Source organism: Pygocentrus nattereri, chromosome 17 (assembly GCF_015220715.1).
Source record: "Pygocentrus nattereri isolate fPygNat1 chromosome 17, fPygNat1.pri, whole genome shotgun sequence".
Lineage (NCBI taxonomy): Eukaryota > Metazoa > Chordata > Actinopteri > Characiformes > Serrasalmidae > Pygocentrus > Pygocentrus nattereri.
In genome coordinates this window covers 21,552,423-21,572,903 of record NC_051227.1, presented here as the reverse complement: position 1 = coordinate 21,572,903, position 20,481 = coordinate 21,552,423, and the positions used below count along the sequence as shown (strand labels likewise).

The following is a 20,481-nucleotide window of genomic DNA, read 5'->3' as shown; positions in this document are numbered from 1 at the left end:
TGCTTCTCAGACATTGGCGAATGTCTGGCGGTTAAAAAGCCAAGAAGAAGAGCATCTGTTTGATAACCTTCAGTTTCCGAGGAAGTCTGGGCTCGAGCTAGTGGTCGGAGTCTAACAAAGACCCTCCTGAATCACATCGACGATCAATCTCATCTATCACCGTGCGGCTCAGGAGAGACTGCCTCTAATTAACTGAAACCCAGCAAACCTGCCACAGTTAGAAACAGTAGAAAGTAAGAACTACTCTCATGTGTTGCAAGTGTAATTGTGTTGGCTTTTTCTTAGCATTCAATATCATTTATAACCCTCTCGCTCTCTGCAGTGCCACACAACTGAGCTTATGTACCCAGTTATGGTGCAGCGCATCCAGTGATTCAATTATTTGCCAGTATCATATGCTGAATGTCCTTGCAGCATCCAGGGTTGCTCAGTGGCGTGTAGTGGACTAAATGTCAGTGTGTAATTTCCCCAACAGCACATAATTCAAGTCCAAGTCCATTCTCCCCCTACCCCAGACTGCAGACACTGGAGTCTCCATAGGACCAAGGGAATATTAAAGCAAATGAAATCAATGAAAGCTTTAAACTAGTGCCTGTAATCAGTCAACTCTATTACTGCTTTGGTCTCAGAGTCTGGGGCACTGCTGACCTCTGCTCTCACCTTTACACATTAGCAGTGCAGTATATAGAGCATATTTCAGCTTCTACAGAACATCTTTGATCCTACTGATATTCCAATCTTGAGACATCTTTTGAACTTACAAGACATCAGTTAGTTTTTGGACATCCAGAAGCTGATAACCACTCTTTTTTTTCTCAAAGGAAATTCCACTGATTTCTCAAAATGTCAACACAATTCCATAATTACGATGTGAACAAAGCCATTTAAAGTGGTTTGAAGTGAAATGGTTCATTTTATAGACGTGATAGGAACCAGGGGTTATGATGTCATCAACGCAAATATGTTTTATTTTCAGTATCATCAGTGAACCTGCAAGCCTTCTGAGCTTTCATATTTAATTATTAATAAAAGTAAAATAGAGATAAAGCCAAAATCAGATGCAATGGTCATAACCATTTCATGTAATTACTGTCTGGTACGAGGCATTAAACTCTTCAGACATCTGGTTCCTATCACCACCACTGTGAGCAATACTGACTCTGTATGTTTCCCCAGAATGTACAATTCACATCAGACCATCCTAGAAGAATCTGTTTAAATCTTAATGATTTAATTAAACAGAAATGTTGTAAAACAGTTGAAACCAGCTCTCTACTGACAACTTGAAACTCTACTGACTCACTGAATTCAGTGCATTTATATGCCCATGCCTTTTATTGCCAATAACTGGGTACAAAAACATGTACTTGCTACTAAAGAAAATCCATATATTCACATTTTTAAAATGAGCCTTATGTGTAATGTGTGCAAACATTAATAACTATCCAGTCTTGTCACAATAAACACCAAGCCATTCTATCAATGCAGCCCAGAAGCCTTCAAGTCAATGCTATCGATTTCTTGCAGAGGTTAAAGGTCAAATCTGCATTGATCTGTGAAGGTCTCTGACACAGCAGCGAAAGGAGCAGCTCCAGACAAATCGATGACACCTCAGAGCACCACACACACATTATGCTTATTTACTGACCATAAAGTGAAAGCTAGCTCTGTGACACGTCTGAGTCTAAATAGCAGCTTTAGGATAACAAGGTCACCTATTGATCACTCTCTTCAACCCTCTACTGGTAAGATGAAGACTTTGTGATGTGATGTGATTTTCAGGTGGCAAGAGGAGAGTCAAAACTGTGAGTGCAGGTCAGCTGTCAGTTTAAAATGAAAGACAAATTGATATGAAAAATATTGGCTATCATAAATTCTGTGCACATCATAAAGAATATGGATGGACAATTATTGTTCTTGACTCACACCTAACTCGGTCATGAAGATATCTCCTGTACAGCCTCCGTAGGATCTGACCAATCCTCACCCATGAGGCCGCCCAGGTGCTAGTGCAGTCTCGTCATCTCAAGGCTTGACTACTGCAACTCGCTCTTGGCTGGTCTTCCCATGCAGGCCATCAAGCCTCATCCAGAACGCCACAGCACAGCTCGTCTTCAATCTGCCCAAGTTCAGCCACGTCACCCTACTGCTGTGCTCCCTTCTCTGGCTTCCTGTAGCTGCACGCATCAGATTTAAAACCCTAATTCTTGCCTACAAAACCTACATTTCCCTCTCTATCCTTTATCAGCGTAACCTGCTGTACATCATTTCCAGCTCTATCTCTCTGTTTAGCTAAACGATACAAGTCCTTTACTCCTTCTTTACTGTCTAGCCTCTCATACAGCTCATCATAGGCCTGAGCCTTTGCCTTTGCCACCATTCTTTTCGCTATGCGACTAGCCTCCCAGTACTCCTGCCTACTTCCTTCATCTCTCTGGTTATCCCACTTTTTCTTAGCTGCCTTCTTCTTCTGCTGGACTTCCTCATTCCACCATCAACTTTCCTTGTCTTCTTTCCTCTGACCAGACGAAACACCCAACACATTTTGCCACTTTCTCTCACCACCTTAGCTGTAGTTTCCCAGTCCTCAGGTAGCTCCTCACTGCCCCCAAGGGCCTGTTGCAATTTTTCCCTGAACTGCCTGCAACCATCCTCCTCCTTCAGCTTCCACCATCTAATCTTTGGCTCTGTCTTCACTCTCTTCCTCTTCTTTGTTTCTAATCTCATTCTACAGACAACCACCCTATGCTGCCTTGCTACACTTTCCCCTGGTACCACTTTACAATCTCCGTTCCCCAGGTACCACTTTACAATCATCTCTTTAAAAAGCACTTAAATGAGCATTGAATTAGGTATTTTTGCAATATTTTGTGCTGCACTTATATATTATATTTTATTGTATTGTACTGTCTATTGTAGTTTACTGTATTGTATCGTATTGAATTGCATTGTACATCACAGAGTTCTGTGTTCAACTCTGTTCCTTTTTCTCTGGGTATCTACAGTGACTTTGTTTCTAGCAGTACCTGAGCTCAGGACTGACTCTCCCTAACGTATTGGTAACTAGCAAAGATACTTTCTCTAGATAGACAAAGTGCTTCTTGTAAGTCGCTCTGGATAAGAGCATCTGCCAAATGCTGTAAATGTAAATGTAAATATGCAGTGAAGATTTTGTTTTAATGAGGAAACTTTATTTTACTGTATTGTAGCATGCTTTTTTATGTTTAATAATTTATGTATTTGTCATTACGCATATCAATTATTACTGCTAAACAGTTTTTTAAGTTCTGTTCTACTCTTTTTCATGCACACTTGGTCTAGAATAAAATGCTAAAGCTCCAAAGTAAGAGGAGCTTTAATGACTAAAATGTAACTTAGTTAAAAGTAGGATCCTTTCCTCACTAATGTACTTAAGCATAGGTAAAAGCATTTTCATTAAAAAATTTCATTTTACAAAACCATAAAAATTTGGCTTGTATACATGACTGAGTAAATGGAACTAGTTACTAGCAATCTCTGCTAACATCTCTGCTAACATACAGTGAAAGAACAACTTCACTGTAAAGCAAAAGACAATGAATATGACAATAAAAAAACTCAACTAAATTCAGCCTTGCACAAAGGAAAACACTTAAACTAGCTTAAGAACAATGCTCTTTGTCATTACTGACAATCATTACTCAAACTTCTTTGAATACTGGACTTCATGCATTAGTGAAGGAATTAATCATAGTCTAGGTGAAAAGATTTCCACTGTTGACACTATGATATTTTTTTCCAAAGTTGCATTTAAGAAGTGGGAAATCAAAAGTTATCTTAAAAAATTACTAGGTACTACAACCCAGTTCTAAATTAGTTGTGACAGTAGGTGAAATGCAAAGAAAAAGAGAAAGCAGCAATTTCTATATCCATCTTGACTCGCACTTAAAGAAAAGCATTATAAAGACAGGGTATGTATTGCTTTTTTCCCTATGAACAATGTGTTTTATTGTTGTTCATTCTGAAATAGCAACATGTTTAAAATAAAAGTTAGGACAGGGGCAATTCAAGATTACAAACACTGTTAAAATGTAAAGTGGTGATGTAATCATACTTGGGAGCATCGAGAGCCTCATCGAGAACAAGACAAAAATACATCAGCAAATAGCAAACTGTTTAAGGACAACATTCCTCAAGGAGTGGATATTAGGTATTTCGATCTGTAGAGCGCATAATGTTATTACAAGATTCAGGAAATCTGGAAAAATCTCTGTGCTTAAAAAGCAAGACCGAAAATCATAACTAAATGGCTAAGACCTCCAACCCTTCAGACAGCCCTGCATTAAAAACCAACATGTTTCTTTGATGGATATCACCACATGGGCTCAGGAATACTTTGACAAACTGTTGATAAAAAACACTGTTCATCAATGCATCCACAAATGCAAGTTAAGACTGTACTATGCACAGCTGAAGGCCTATGCATCAATGTCCTGAAACTCTGCTGACTTTTATGGGCCACATTTCAGATTGTTTATGGAAGTAGGCCAAAGAAGTCAATGACCATCCAGACGTTTCCCACTGTAAAGTTTAAAAATCAGGGTCTGTTATGGTCAGGGGGGTATTAGTGTCAATGGCACAAGTAACTTGAACATCAGTGACAGAGGCAATAGCACTGAAACATGCAAATTTTGGAGCTACATATGCTGCCTTTTAGACACCGTCTTTTTCAGACATGTCCATGCTTACTACAACATGACATTATGCATGTGCCCTGTCTGCGTAATCAGAGAGTGTGGGTGCTAATTGGCTTGCCTGTATCCTAGTTGAAAACATGTGCCACATTATAAAAAGCAACATATAACACAATGAAAGCACCATATGGTAGTGCAGTTCAAGAGTTGTATCCACTTTTAATACGGGATCAGTTTGATTACATTACAAAGTGCTTTTAAAAAGAGAGGTGATGTAACACAGTGGTAAACATGCTCCCGTCTCAGTCTTTTTGAAACATGTTGCAGGCATCATATTTGGAATGAGCACATATTTATAAAAAGAAGTATGTTTAAAAGGTAAAACATCAATTATTGCATTTTTGTGTGTTTACTAACCACTGCTTTCAAATTTTATTGCCATTTTACATACAGTGATAACTTTTTTGGAACTGGGTTTGTAGTATATATTACATAGTATGAGCCACAACTTTATCAAAAGCAGAGGAAGGTGTAACTTCTTCTGCTTTAGTTTTGTGCAGACGTACATGTACACATGCATTAAAAGTTAATCATGCATATTTTGTTTAAGCTCAAGCTAAACATTGTGCACAATACATAAACAATTGCAGGCAATTTCTCCTGTTCGATGACTTTAGTGAGCTCCAAGGAAAGCTAGAAGGTTGTACAGTTAACTCCCAGGATGTAATTCTAAACCATACAACCTACTACCTCAACCCGGATGCACACAGTTCCTCATGATCATACTCATAATGAATGAGTCAATAATAATGATAATAATAATAAATAAAATAAAACAAAGAAAATAACATAAAGCTTACAATGCTTAAGGTTACAACTCTATGTCTAACCATTTTTATACACTATATTGCCAAAAGTATTCGCTTGTCTGCCTTCACACATATATGAACTTGAGTAACATCCCATTCTTAATCCATAGGATTTAATATGATGTCGGCCCACCCTTTGCAGCTATTACAGCTTCTGGGAAGGCTTTCCTCAAGGTTTAGGAGTGTGTTTATGGGAATTTTTTACTTTCTCCCAGAAGCGCATCTACGAGATTGAACACTGATGTTGGACGAGGAGGCATGGCTCACAGTCTTTGCTATAATTCATCCCAAAGGTGTTCTATTGGGTTGAGGTCAGGACTCTGTGTAGGCCAGTCAAGTTCTTCCACACCAAATTCACTCATCCATGTCTTTATGGACCTTGCTTTGAGCACTGTTGCACAGTTATGTTGGAACAGGAAGGGGCCGTCCCCGAACTGTTCCAGCAAAGTTGGGAGCATGAAATCCAAAATCTCTTGATGCTGAAGCTTTAAGAGTTCCTTTAACTGGAACTAAGGGGCCGAGCCCAACTCCTGAAAGACAACCCCACACCATAATCCCCCCTCCACCAAACTTTATACTTGGCACAGTGCAGCCAGACAAAGTTCTCCTGGCAACCGCCAAATCCAGACTGCCAGATGGAGAAGCTTTATACCACTGCATTGGACACTTTGCATTGTGGTTGGTGATGTAAGGCTTGGATGCAGCTGCTCGGCTATGGAAACTCATTCCATGAAGCTCTCTACAGTGTTTTTGACCTAATCTGAAGGCCACATGAAGTTTGGAGGTCTGTAGTGATTGACTCTGCAGAAAGTTGATGACCTCTGCGCGCTATGCGCCTCAGCATTCACTGACCCCACTCTGTCATTTTACGTGGCCTAACACTTCGTGGCTGAGTTGCTGTCATTCCCAATTGCTTCCACTTTGCTATTATAAGCAATGACAGTTGACTGTGGAATATGTAGTAGTGAGGAAATCTCACGACTGGACTTCATCCTATCAAGATACCATGCTGGAATTCACTGAGCTCCTGAGACCGACCCGTTCTTTCACAAATGTTTGTAGAAGCAGTCTGTAGGTCTAGTTGCTTGGTCTTATATACCTGTGGCCATGGAAGTCACTGGAAAACCTGAGTTCAATGATTTGGATGGGCGAGTGAATATTCTTGGCAATATAGTGTACACTGATTGTATGACACTCTTCTATATCACCATTTTTAGGACCTTATGATGCATTTGAAGACATACATAGAAATAAACAGATATAAAGCTAAGAGCTGGTCTACCACAGAGACAGAGACCCATAGAGACGAGCTTGTGCTGTTGACTTTACCACAAGATCGGATCTACGGGTTAATGACAAGTGGCTCCATAGTGATTCTGCATTTATTAGCCAGGAGCAATGTTGCTGAAAGAAATGAAGCATGCCCAAACAGACTAGCAGAACATGGACTAGCTGTGTGCTATACGAGCTCCCTATGTATAGCATATCAAATTTCTCTTTATCATAAGCTTATTAAGAGATTTTAGTAACATATGAGCAGCATAGATTATACAGGGGTTCTTTTGATGAGACAGTCTATTAATTTATTAACTGAAACATTAGCTGAATAACTTGAAGAGCTCAGCACTTACCTTGAGGGCAAGTGTCCTCATTTCCTCATTTTCTTTTAAGTGATCATCATCAAACCTTCCTTTTTACCTGAAAAGTGAAAGAAGATAATGTTGTCGTGACTGTATGTTGATGCTGTTTAAATATCACAAAAGTAAGCTACTAAACATATATACTCTGTTTAGTATTAGCCTATTGTTAATTTGCTACATACTGTATCTATATCTGTGTTAATTTCACATAAACAAAAACAGGACAGGCTGAAAAATGGTCACATATTTGAATTATTATCTTTTTGTAATATGAAACACAAAATCTTGGGTCTCAGGAAAAAAAATAAGAAAGATGTAATATACAGGTCATTTAATAAAGCTGTATATCCTCAGGCTTCTCAAGGAAAACTATAAGCATAAAGTAGACTAACAGATTCTATGATAAACATCTACCATACTATGATTGCCAACCTTCTGTTTGTATACTTTCATGTCTCCCACATCAATCACAGAGATTCACATGATCTCCATTACAAAATGTCATCATAACAAATCGAGAAGTCTGCCATCTTCAGATGAGCAGTAGACAGAAAACAGCGATGCTGTTTAAGGAGTGAGAGCAAATCTGCTGTGTGAGTGGTGCTTTTACTGCTAATTCACTTACAGAAACATGTTTTAGAGTAAGCTGCAAATTATTGGTTGCCTCTGGACCAAGTTTAAACTTGAAAATGAATTAATGAATGGTGGGAAATCCCCATTGACTCATATTGCATTTCAAACTCACTGAATAAGCTTTTAAGAGAAAAAAAAACTTTTTATCCAATTTAACTGTGGGCACTTCAGCCTGCTAGCGAGCCAACGAGGCTCTGACTATCACAAAATGCTACCAAGTTGGGAGGGTGAAGGGTAACACATGCTTCCTCCAAGGCACGTGAAGTGGCACCACGTCTTCCACATCTCAAACCATATCAAACTGCTGCTAACACAACGTCATTGGACAGCTCAACACACTTGGAGAAGAGCGCTAACTGCCAATAGTGTTGTCAGTTAACAGATGACTAGCAATGCCCTGAGAGATGGGGGAGAGAGAGGACCATCCTACTCACTCAGAGAAAGTAAGCACAGCTGTGCTGTCTTGGACTCAATTATTAAACCAATGACAGGGCCAACTCTTAGATGGTTGTTTAAATTCTTATAGGAATCAGAGTATCAGTTCACCAGCAAATACATGAATTTGACCAGCAAAAACTCTACAAGACCAGTAAATTAAAACCAACTGGATGCAATGACCCATAAATTGCATAGTCAGCAGACAGTTGTGTTACTCATCAATTTCATTTTAGGATTATCTGTACAATCAAACTCACATCTGGCAGACATGTATGTAAATTCAAGCACAATAATTTAACAACATGACAAAATGCTTGATTTACAGGTAACTAATCAAAACTATTGTTTAATATACTTTATACATAAAATCAGTGATAATAAAAACAGACAGTAACAATAATACTAATAATTTGTGCACATGGCAATCCAGTACAAAAGTGTGTGTACTTGTTGTACATACATATTAGTATAAACAAATGCAACAAGTCTTCTATGTAACACTGTGCTTTTGTTTTTTACTACTGGCATAACCCAAAAAATATACAATACAAACACAGCTAGAGCAGAAGCATCACAGATTCAGCCATAATACAACACTTAAATGTTTTTTTAGGAAATTAATCAATCTACACAATCAAATCATTCCTCCTATATTAAAAATGTGTTTAAAAAGCCATTCTGTTAATTTCACATTTTTTCCTCAAGTCAGCATAATATTAACAAACAAAGTTTGGTCAGTAGGGGGAGCAGTCCATTATAAGCCACTGAATGCTGTTTGTTTATTGGCCAAACAACTGCATAAATTAGGGTGTGATTTATGTAAATTATATGGAAATAAGGTACTGGTAGGCTGATTTATGGTAGCACTTGATTTCACGCACTGGAGCTGAGAAAATCAAATGCTGTTAGCAGCCACACTAGCAGATTTGTTTTCTTTAGCACAGAGATTTATGTAAGGTTGTTGGTGAATATACGGTAGCTAACATTTGGATTAGCCTATAATGTTTGGCATTAAAAAATAATACTAGGTTCTGTCCTACGTGATAGAATTTTGCTCATTTGTCCAACAAACTGAGTCATTCCTGGACACTTTTTTCACTTGGTCAATCTGACTTGTCATGCTGTAGGCGAAGATGTGAAGTGTGACCTGTTGAAGGATAATGTTTATAAAAATCTTTATTCCAGGATGATTAACTGATTGGCCTGCTGGTGTTCAAGTATTCACTGCAAAACATTTTTTTAAGTAATTATTCCTAAATAGTTCTTGGTTAGATGCACAGTTTTAGGAAATAAACTTTCAGCTAGTACAAAAGCTTTATATTATGCAATTTTAAAGCTGCACTGTGTACATTTTTTTTGTCAAAATTCAAAGAAACAAAACTAACATACTGTAACTTTAAAAAAAATTCTTCAGATTCACAAGTCATTTACAAAACTATTTCCTTAACAAACCTTTTGAACAATTTATTAGCCAAACAAAACTTATTATTTTATGGCAGCACTCCAAAGAACCCTTTTGGCACATTTAAGCATGCTGGATGTATACCAGTATGCTAACATAGTACCCTGTAAACATTTTAGGCACCTAAGCATATTGTTATCTTTGCAATATATATTGCGTATATCATTAGAATAAATAAAAATCACAAATACAGAAAAGTTTTAAGAATAAATTTGGTTCTAGATTTCTCCTGGACATCCTCAGTCATGACATAGTTTGTTTAATTCCATCACCAGAATATTTGATCTAACATAATGAATGACTGATTAGCCATACCCTGGTATTGGATGATAGCCACAAATATTACTTTCTCAAGAAGCTTGGATATAAACACATTACATAAAATCAATACTTGTTCTGTTATTATTATTTTATTTATGTAGTGTTCATGTTTATGAGCAATTAAACACCGTCCAGATAATGTCCAGATAAACAGCTTTTTAATTGTAATTGCGCAGTACTGTTCATGCAATTGATGTTTTGCATGTATCCCTAGTCAGGCCAATGCAATATGATGTATGCAATGTCTACCTATGATGTAAACCCCTAATCAATGTGATACCCAGTGTTCTTTTCTGAAGTTTCCACATGTGCAGGATTCCGACAGACAGAGTGCCTAATGTCCCTCATACATCATATGAGAATAGAAACTTAATTAAGCGTCATAAAGTGCAATAATGGTATGGAAAAGTAGGAACCTAAGGAGGCGTTTATCTGGGGAAACAATGTGCGGATGTGTTGGCCCACACACTGGCTATTTGCACACACGTAGACTGAAGTCAATGGCGCCATTTATCTTAAATGAGAAAGTGCAAGCAGCAGCTGAGTGGGTCTGCTCACGTGCTATTTGGCCACAAGGCAGCGTTACATGCATCGTGGAGTCACTCGGTTCATAGCAATTACTCAAACATATGACAGGACTCATGACTCGCACACTCCACCGCATTTTACAGAGTGAAAATAAGCCTCAGCAGGGCCTGAATCCTATTAAAGTTGCACAGACAAAAAAATAGAACTCTGGCAGATGCATCGCACTCTTCTCCAAAATCTCCCAGGCTTATGGCTTTGACTAGACCAATGCTTTGGATCTCTTTCATGAAAAATGGGCCCATGCAGACCTAATCCTAGATCGACAAGTGTGTTAATGGGTTCATGTTGACTGTTTCAAGTCTCGTTTCTTCTTTTTTTTCATTTTTGTCTAAATGCAATTTATTCACTTGTTGTCTCAGAGGGAATGAGAAAACATGAAAACTCTTAGAATCATAATGGTTATCTACCAGACAGTCATTTTAGTGCATAATTATGTTTAGTTTACTGATTTGCTTGTTGGTATAGCTTTATTTTTCAACTGTTTTGAGCAGTGAGCCTGTTTACCGTCTGTTTAGCAAAGTACAGTGTGTTACGAGGCAGTGAACATAATTACAATTACTTTGTTTACTGGTTTGATTGCTGATATACCATTTTTGCACCCAACAGTGAAACTATTTATCTGCTAGCAAAGTTTCCTACCAGGCAGTGAACCTGGTTGATAATTAGGTTTTGTTTACAGATTTGTAGGTTGATATACCACTTTTTCACCCATCTTCAGCAGCAAAACAATTTACAAGCACTATGCACTGAGGTAATAATACTGCCAACAAAAATAACATTTAGACAGGATACATGATGACCAAGACAGGACTTGAAAAAGCAACACATTAGCCATGACGTCAGCCTATGCTAACTTAGAACACATTGCAAAATTGAAGTCAAGAAATTCAAGTCCAAGACCCATTTCAACAGGGCAAAGCACCTGCATACGGCTGTCAGTCTCAAAGGCGTCTAAAGTGTAATTTGGTGTAAACAGGCCTACATTACCACAGTGCACTTTTCCAGATGTAAACCTGTCAGTGAGTAGGTCCCTCTGCTGCCTGATAAATGGCCAAATGTGAAATTACCGGGCTTTAGCACTGTACAGAAACAAAAGGGGCCGCACGGAGCGGTCCGTGTTCCACCCTTCATCATTAAGAACAATAGCTGAATCTTTTCCTCTGGCTGCCACTCACTCATTTGTATCCTTTTGTGCCGTGTTTAAGCCTTCATCAAGCTGATGGATGTTTGGATGGATTGAGAGCAAGGAACCTGAGGTGAATAAGGAGAGCTCTTTGGTCAGCCCCTCTGGAAAGGGACCTGATACCACTAACCCAATGCAAGGCAGAAATTTGCCTGGGAGAGGAGCCAAAAAAATGACTTTGTTTGACCCAGCTGCCAATCAATCTTGCTGCACGGTGCCAGACTAAACACAGCCACTATTTTAGTGGGACTTGTTGGCGGCAGCTGCTGGATGTGAAGCTGTGGGTAGAAGCAATGAAGGGAAAAAGTGGGGGTCCATTTAGGGGAGAGCAAGAATGGGCACAGCAAACATGCAACCTGCATTAGGCCTCACACACAGCTCAAATACATTTTTGCACACCCAGAGTCGACTGTCCAAAATGGGCAAGTCTGAAAGATTCAAGGAAGTCTAAAAGAATATTCACATTTTCTTATTGCGTATTATTCTTATTGTTATTGTGTACTTTATGCTTTCTCATACAGTACTGTGCAAAAGTCAGAGACCACCTTTTCATTAATGGCTTTTCCATTCAAACGGCCTGTAAGTTTTCAGTGTCAGGAAGGCTCCAACAACTAAACACAATATAAATATCATCATTTAATATGTGTCCACCCTTTGCCTTTATTTTTCCATTATTTTTGGGGAGGCTTGATTTCAGTTTTTTCAAAGAAATCTGCAGGGATATTTTTTTACTCTTCCAAAAGTTCAGTCTTAGAAATTGATTGCATTTCATGCTTCACCTGATGCAAGTAATCACCAAACACATTCAGTGATGTTGAGGTCTGGACTCTGGGGTGGTCAGTCCGTTGTTCTGAGAACACCAGTAGCTTCTTTGTTTGATTTCTGAATGTTCTTCTTTTTTGTCTATTTGAATCAAGAGTGGAGCTTGATTTTCTCCTTTTTCCCAAAGAGAAAAAGCTTTAAGTGCTGTTTATCTGTTGTGTAAGTGTATCTGTTAAGTGCTGTGTATCTGTTTATCTGTTGGCAGTTTTGGTGGTCTACCAGGCCTCCCATGTTTGTTTGCAGTCCAATTTTTTTTATAACTTTAAATCATATATGAACTCTAATTATTATTTATGTCACGCTTGGCTCCTCCCATTCCCCCATGTGCTTTTTGTTTATCTTTTGATAGTCCACATGCTTCTTTGTTTTGGTATCCCTAGTCTTGCCCCCTTGTTTTGTGACTCCACCCCTGATTGTTTTCACCTGACCCTTATCTTCGTATTCAAGCCCTGTGTTTGCCCTTTGTTTTCGCTGGTCTTTGTTTGACTTGTTTGATTGTATGTTTGTACTGTTTGTCTGTTTTGTGGTTTCGTCATGTCTGTCCCGCAATCTCTCTGTGTTGGCTGTATGAGCCTGGACTGTTACGACTACGATCCTGGATTTGCCCAAAATAAATCTTCCTTTACTCAGCACATGCGTCTGCCTCCTCGCTCATTAGAATTTATTTTCCTTTGACTTGTTTTTCTACACTGTGCAAATGGATTATCTTATATCTAATCACTTCTGAAATTTCTCCTGAAAAATGAATAACCTGTACTTAAGGGATGTTCTTGTCTGAAATTGAATAAACCATGGCTGATCCCTGACTTTTGCGCAGTGCTAACATAAATGGTGTGTAAATTCAGCTGGGAGTGATTCAAAATACAGCTTTTCAGGAGTACTCAGCTTCCACGTCATGCCGTGGAACAGCAGATCTCATCTGTGTATCAGCAGACTCTATCTTTCTAGATCAGACATGCTTGGTCTAAGTCACTGAGCCTGACATCACAAAGAAGGAGGATAAAATCAGATAGAATTTCATTGTGAAAATTTGTCAAATGTCCATGAGTAGAAATAGCAACACAGCGTGAACATAGTGTGGATCATATCTGGCTCTTGGCTTGGATTCATGGTTCTAGCAATGGCCTTTAACGGGTATAGAACCTTTGTGGTCTCATTTACAAGAATGGTTCTTTGCAGAAATATTCACTGAAAGGTTATGTAAGGATCCAAAAGTGCTCCAAATGACCCTGTTGGGCATCCTTATTTTTAAGTGTCGGTAGAGCAGCCTAACTCAATACTCAAGTAAAAGTAAAGTTAGTTCATCAAAATAAAGACTAAGGACAAAATGTTCAGCTCAAAGAACTACTGAAGCAGTAACTTAGAACTGCCGTATTCTTAACTTTTCAGGATTCTTTTGGTCTTAAATAAAACAAAAAAAATCCAAAGCCAAATGTGTGAGCAATTTCAAAGACCTACAGAGACTGTTACCTACATAACATGATGAAATTAAAGGGGAATTTTAATTGTAGTGTAGTTCCATGCAGGGTATTGTGAAGCAGGACCAGGGCAAGGGATTTGTCCAAATTTATCACTACTTTTTTTATCCACATTACATTACAATCTAAAAGGTCTTGCATATAACAGTGAGTGAGGAAAAATTCAACCAATTATCTTATTGCCTTTGGTCCAGATACATGTTTATAATGAACAATTTAAACAAATAATGTCAAGCCACAATTGAACTATGCAATTTTGAAAAAGTGGTGGAATTCCCCTTTAAATGCACACACACACACACACATACACGCACACACACGCGCACACAAAATTAACTAATAAGTCCATACGAATGGCTAAATATGAAAGCAGATTCCTTACAAATTTGCTTAGAAGTAAAATTATTATTATTTGAAAATACTCAGGAAAGTACAAATTCAACAATATGTTACTTATGATGGTACTTATGTACATGTAACTGACAAAATGGACCTACTTACTACCCATCATTTCTCTAACAATCATAAATAATTCCTCCACTGAGCACTAGCCTGCATCAAACTCCTGTAGACATTATGAATTTCCAAATGATCTTGAAGGCTTGAAAATAAACATAACCCTCCAAGTGACTAAATAAGGCACTTTGCCAGGATCGATGCTTATAGCATCTCAAAAGGCCTGTGAAAGCATTTGCTTGATTGGCCTTTCAAAAGCACCTCGCATGAAGCATGAATTCAGACTGCATTTTAGCTTAATTACCTTCCTTGTTTTTGAGCAGCATGCTGATCAACTATGCACAGTGTTAATGGCTACTTACCAAAAAGAAAGTTGAGATTCCATCCGTTTAATATTAATATGATGAGGCAGTTGCAATGCTCTGATGAAACGTGACACATTCTACACATAAACAACAGTGAATAGAGATAAATGTTAAAATGCTAAGCCCTAGTGCAGGTCTGATAATTGTGCTCTGTATCTTCACTCTCCATTTAAAGAGATGCTTTGCATTGTAAAAAAAAAGGTACAGCAGGTGAGGGTTTTACTTCTTTTTTTTAATTCGGTATTCTGACCAAAGCAAGTTATTGAAACTAACTTAAATCTATTTCAATCCGGTTCCAGTGAAAAGACCCACTGAGTACAAGATTTTCAAATTTTAGTGTTAGAAAAACCAAACAATATATATTAAAAATTATAGGGACCCCAACAACTATATATCATTTTAAATTCTGAGCTTTCAGTATTTAGTATATTAAAACATTTAGTATTTACTGCATTTAGTTTTATAATTAGTTAAAAGCATTTGCAGGAATATTGTTCACTCTGTCAAAGATCGGTCTTAGAGGTTGGTTGCATTTTCTGCTTCTCACAATCCAATTAATCCCAAGAACAAATTTAGACTCATCAATTTAGATTCCAGTTTGGAGTTCTTGTGCACATGTTCTTTTTTGTCTGTTTCTTTATCTCAGTATAACAGCTTATTGACAGCTACACATCCTTTCAGACTCATAGTGTTGAGTTGTCCTGTCACAGTGGATGCACAGAAACACCTGTGGATTTTTTCCAGATCAGATCTAGAAAAGCTTTGAGTATTGTTTAGTTGATGGAGACAGTTTTGTTGGTTTACCAGGTCTTGCATGGTTGCTAGGAGTCCAATTTTCTTTGTGTCTTCTAATATGTTTTAATCATTTATTTTAACTCATTTTATCTTTGACGTTGATGCACGTGAATTATCTTGTGTGTATTCTAGGCAGAAACATCATTAAAAAATGGAAAACATCACAGCCATTTGGACATTTGAAGGTGGTTTCTGACTTTTATTTAATTCTTTAAAATATGTAAAAAAAAAACAATAAAAGTGCTGTTTTAAAAGTATAAATATATTATACAGCCTTATGTTTTGTCCCACTGTTTCCACACCTGGCTCAGAACAAATACATGGGCGAAACATCTCAATTTCTAACCATGCATCAGTGTTTTTCTTTAAAATGTGAGAGAATAAAAATGGCCATTCCACTAAGATGTTTTCTTTCCAAATTACCACAATTAACCTCCATCTCAGTGGGAATCAGAACAAGACCCTGTTCTTCACTGAATCTTAGGCCTAGTTTACATCCTTCTCACTCTGCATGTTGTACCATGTAGCATTCTGTCCTGTCACCAAGCGTGTGAAGAGAATAATGCCTTTAGTAATGGGTCTGAATGCATCAGTGCTTAAAAGCCCCACATAATGTTCACTGAAATGGGCAAATATGTGGTGCAGCTAGCTCTGAGGATGTAAGAACAGGCACCAGCCTGAATCTGTGTCAAATCGTGTTGGACGTCTGCTGCTTTTTTGTTTTGACCATAGGTGATAGGCACATTAAACTAATGAAGATGGGTAGGACAGCATGGAAAATGGAAACAGTGAGCAGCGCAACAGCACGTCCACCACAAACTGCAAGGCTAAATGAGCTGCTTTAGCCCTGAAGGAGGAGGCTAATGGAAACCCTGCCGAAATGCATCACAAGAAAAGCGGAGGTCAAGTGAGGGGAAGGATTCCTCAGGGGTGGAATCAAAACAAAGAGCAGCATGAAACTGATACTTACTTTTCAGCTGTGCTCATTTTCTGTGGTCTAATGCCAGCTCCGCTCAGGAGGACGGCACTATTCATAAATAGCTATAGACATCACAAAAGAACCAGTGGGATATGATGCAGTGCCAACAGAGCACATTACACATATCTATGGTCACTAAAAACACAACCTTTGTGCCAGAATTGCGGGTACAAACGCAATGCTTACTCAAATAGTTGCAACTAAGTAAATGAATGAATGAACAAATGAAAGAATGAACAACTTAAAGAAAATAAGCACAGAGATACTTTGTCATGCATTGAATATTGGATTTTAGTAATCAGTATTAAATTTGTACTCTAATTGGAAACCATATAGATTATCATGCAAAGGTTTGGTCAAATAACATGTTTTGCTGATTTTTGTAAGAGAAAATAAGTGAACGCACCCTCAACACATTTTCTTTCTTTTTTCCCAATATGTTAAATTCAGCTAATAAACAGTAATTGTGCACTAAAACGTGCATTGGTGTGTTCTCTGTAGATGACGCGTTAACTTATTTTCACATAAAAAAAAAATCAACAGACTTTACCTACAGCTAAAATGAATAATAATCATAATGAAAACGACTCTCTATTACAGCTCAAGCTCATTTTCTATTACAGACACTGTAAAAGGACACTTTAATAATAAAAGCTTTAATTCAGAAATGTATTTAACTGATCTCTTTGGAGCAAAGCTGCTACCAAGAGAGAAGATCTCCAGTCATATTCCTTTTGATAACACTCCATCATCAAAATAGCTTGAGGGAAAATAGCTTCATCGCTGGGAATTCTACGAACTCAGTTTAATGAAAGGTAAACCGGAGAGAATGTCTAATTCCCTTAGGGAAGCAGTGAAACAAATGGCAAAACCGCAGTTGTTTGATTCATTCAATTGACATAATTAAAAAGTATAAAGCTATGTGGTACATAATGGCAGCACTGACTGGAAATCAAATGAATGAAGGTGGTCTCTGACCAGCTCAGTACTGGATGTTATCTCAGCATTATTTAAATGGTTTCCTTTACCCATGTGTAAAGGATCCACATGCTCTATCTTCTTTTACACTGCAAAGTGTATCTTTAAATGGAGAGTGAAGATATACAGTAAATTCATCAGACCACATCACCATCACTAAACACATATAAATACATATAGGGAAAGTACGTGGGATCGAGTTGTAAGGCTGACTGAGTGACTGAGCTGAGTCTGGAATGCTCGCCTGGTGTTTCCAGTGTTGGCCTCCTGCTGTATTACATGGCCTCAGCTCCTTTTGTGCTGCATTAACCCATTAAATCCCACCAAAGTGGCTATTCTGTGGAGTGCCATCTACCCCAGGGTTTATTGTTATTGGCCTTTGTTCGGAACAATAGACGTAAAGGAGTTAGGACACCAATAGCACTTCCCAACTTCCCCTCACCCTTTTCTCACTTTCTGTATTCTTCTGGAGCGAATGTTCCAGGTCAATGATTCCCCGTTCTCCTTTACACACTTACGAAGTCATAATATCAGCTCTCGCCTCTAAATCACAATAAATTTTACTGATTCAACAATAATAATAATAATAATAATAATAGTTTTAAATATATTATATTTCAAACATAAATATTAATTTAATTGATTATAACTTTTAAAATAATATTTATTAGTAATGACAATGATAAAAAACAAAACAACAATAACATTAATAATAATGGTAGTAATAATAATCACCATCATTATCATCATTGCCTGTATGCTTTTGTTTTGTCTGTTATTATTATTATTATTATTATTATTATTATTACAGCATCACATCTTTTACACTGCATAAATGAGACCTTAATAATAATAATAGTAGTTATAATAAGTTCTACTAATAAGTTTTGCATTTGCATTGTTTATGTTTATATAATAATAATCATCATCATCATCATCATTGTTATGTGCAAATAACCATCATGTTGTCTCCTTAATATTTTCAGCATTGTAAGTTTAGTCTCCACCTTAAAAACTCCACATCAAGTATTCAGCCTCTGATTGGTCGACAGCATCTTTGGCTTTTCTCTGGTCCCGCCTCCTTACCATTACCTGTACCTGTTTCTGCTTTATGTGCTTATTAAAAGACACACTGACAGTCTAAGGTTATCTTATTTATTTATTATTTTTCTTATTTTACATCCTCCTCCATCTTATCATAATTCTGTGTTTTGGTATTGTCCGCCATTTGTCCGTGTTCTTACATATGCTACATGCTCTGGCACCTGTTCCTAGAAAACTCCAAATAAACACATTCATCACTTGCAGCCTGTCTATTACTGTTTTATTACTATTTGGTAGAGAAAAAAACAGTATGTGGTGAAGGTGACAATGTGGAACATTACAAAAACAAATGCAAGACCTGTAAAATGAAAGCCTGCATCTATATCCACTCAGCCCCCTAGCAGCCGCTCCAGCTCATTCAGAAACCCCAGAGGTCAAACTCTGGACCAAAAACCAAAAACTGGAGCTACATGTTAAGCAAAAAATTACTACATTTACTCAGTGTTAATTATTTTAATCTGCTTTTTTTGTCTCAGTGTCTTGTTCGTGCATATATAGGAGCAAGTGAACTGAGCCAAAGAGTTTCCCACGCTCCATCAGTGCCGTGGTCACGCTCTGCCCCTTTGCCCTGCCTAGCCATCTGTCTGGATCTTAGTGTCTGTCTGGAGGAGCAAGTGTCAGCTGCAGCCAACATTCTTATAGTGAACCCACTGGGACAAGATCCACCAGCACTGTACAAGATCACTCACAGTTCACAATTTCTGCACTGTATTCAGAAGCAGACTCTTAATTATGCCATACTTTAGTTAAACTTTAAATATATATACATATTTTAACTGCTTGCAGTTCATGTCACTGTGACACACATGTCACTGGTTTTCTTCTATCTATGCTTTTATGCTTTTTACCTTTTTACATATCATTGATATCAGATCAAAAGCTCATACCTTCTTTATTTCCTTTGAAATCTATTGCATTTTTCATAGCTGGTCATTGTTTGAAAGTCTCTCTCTCTCTCTCTCTCTCTCTATATATATATATATATATATATATATATATATATATATATATATATATATATATATATATATATATATATATATATATAAAGTAACTTGAGTAACTTGAAATGAATCTTACTTCATTAGTATGAATTAAAAGAACTTTTTTCTTTCTTTTGAAAAGCATTTTGTAGGTACAAAGTTTTATTCTTTCTCTTATTTGTGTTTGGCACCCTGGGCAAGTTACACATTTTATTGATTTTATAAATAAAAATGAGTTAAAAGATCCTCTACAGAGAACACACTGAAATATAACATTATTCTGAAACTTTTTATGTACAATTGTGGACAAATAAAACAGTAAATATAAAATATGCCATAACTTTTGCACAGATCACATTTTATGTCCTCAGTCTCTCCCAGTCTTGGTCTTGGCTGTAAACTAATATTATGCTAATAATAACTAATAACTGCTTTGGTTAATTAAGAATCAGTATAATCTGCAAAAGCTTTAACAAGGGCACCGTCCATAGTCCTTCAATAAACACTGTGGCCAAAAGCCATTAAAAGAAATATTGTGGTCATTACAAGGTGCTTTTTATATTTTATTATTATATGTGTGTGTGTGTGTGTGTGTGTGTGTGTGTGTGTGTGTGTGTGTGTGCGTACGTGTGTGTGTGTGTGTGTGCGTGTGTGTCTGCGTGTGTGGATACATACTTTATATTACTATTTTATAGGTTAAATAAAAACATACTT

At 37.4% G+C, this 20,481-nt stretch overlaps 1 long non-coding RNA gene across 2 annotated transcripts in view; it reads right to left on the bottom strand.

The window, feature by feature from the left end:
* The window catches only part of LOC119265804, a 51,041-nt gene that overhangs the window by 8,965 nt on the left and 21,595 nt on the right, over positions 1-20,481 (bottom strand). For both annotated transcript variants that reach the window (XR_005131747.1, XR_005131746.1), the window contains one exon: positions 7,174-7,240. This is a non-coding gene — a long non-coding RNA (uncharacterized LOC119265804). The remainder of the gene's footprint in view (positions 1-7,173; positions 7,241-20,481) is intronic.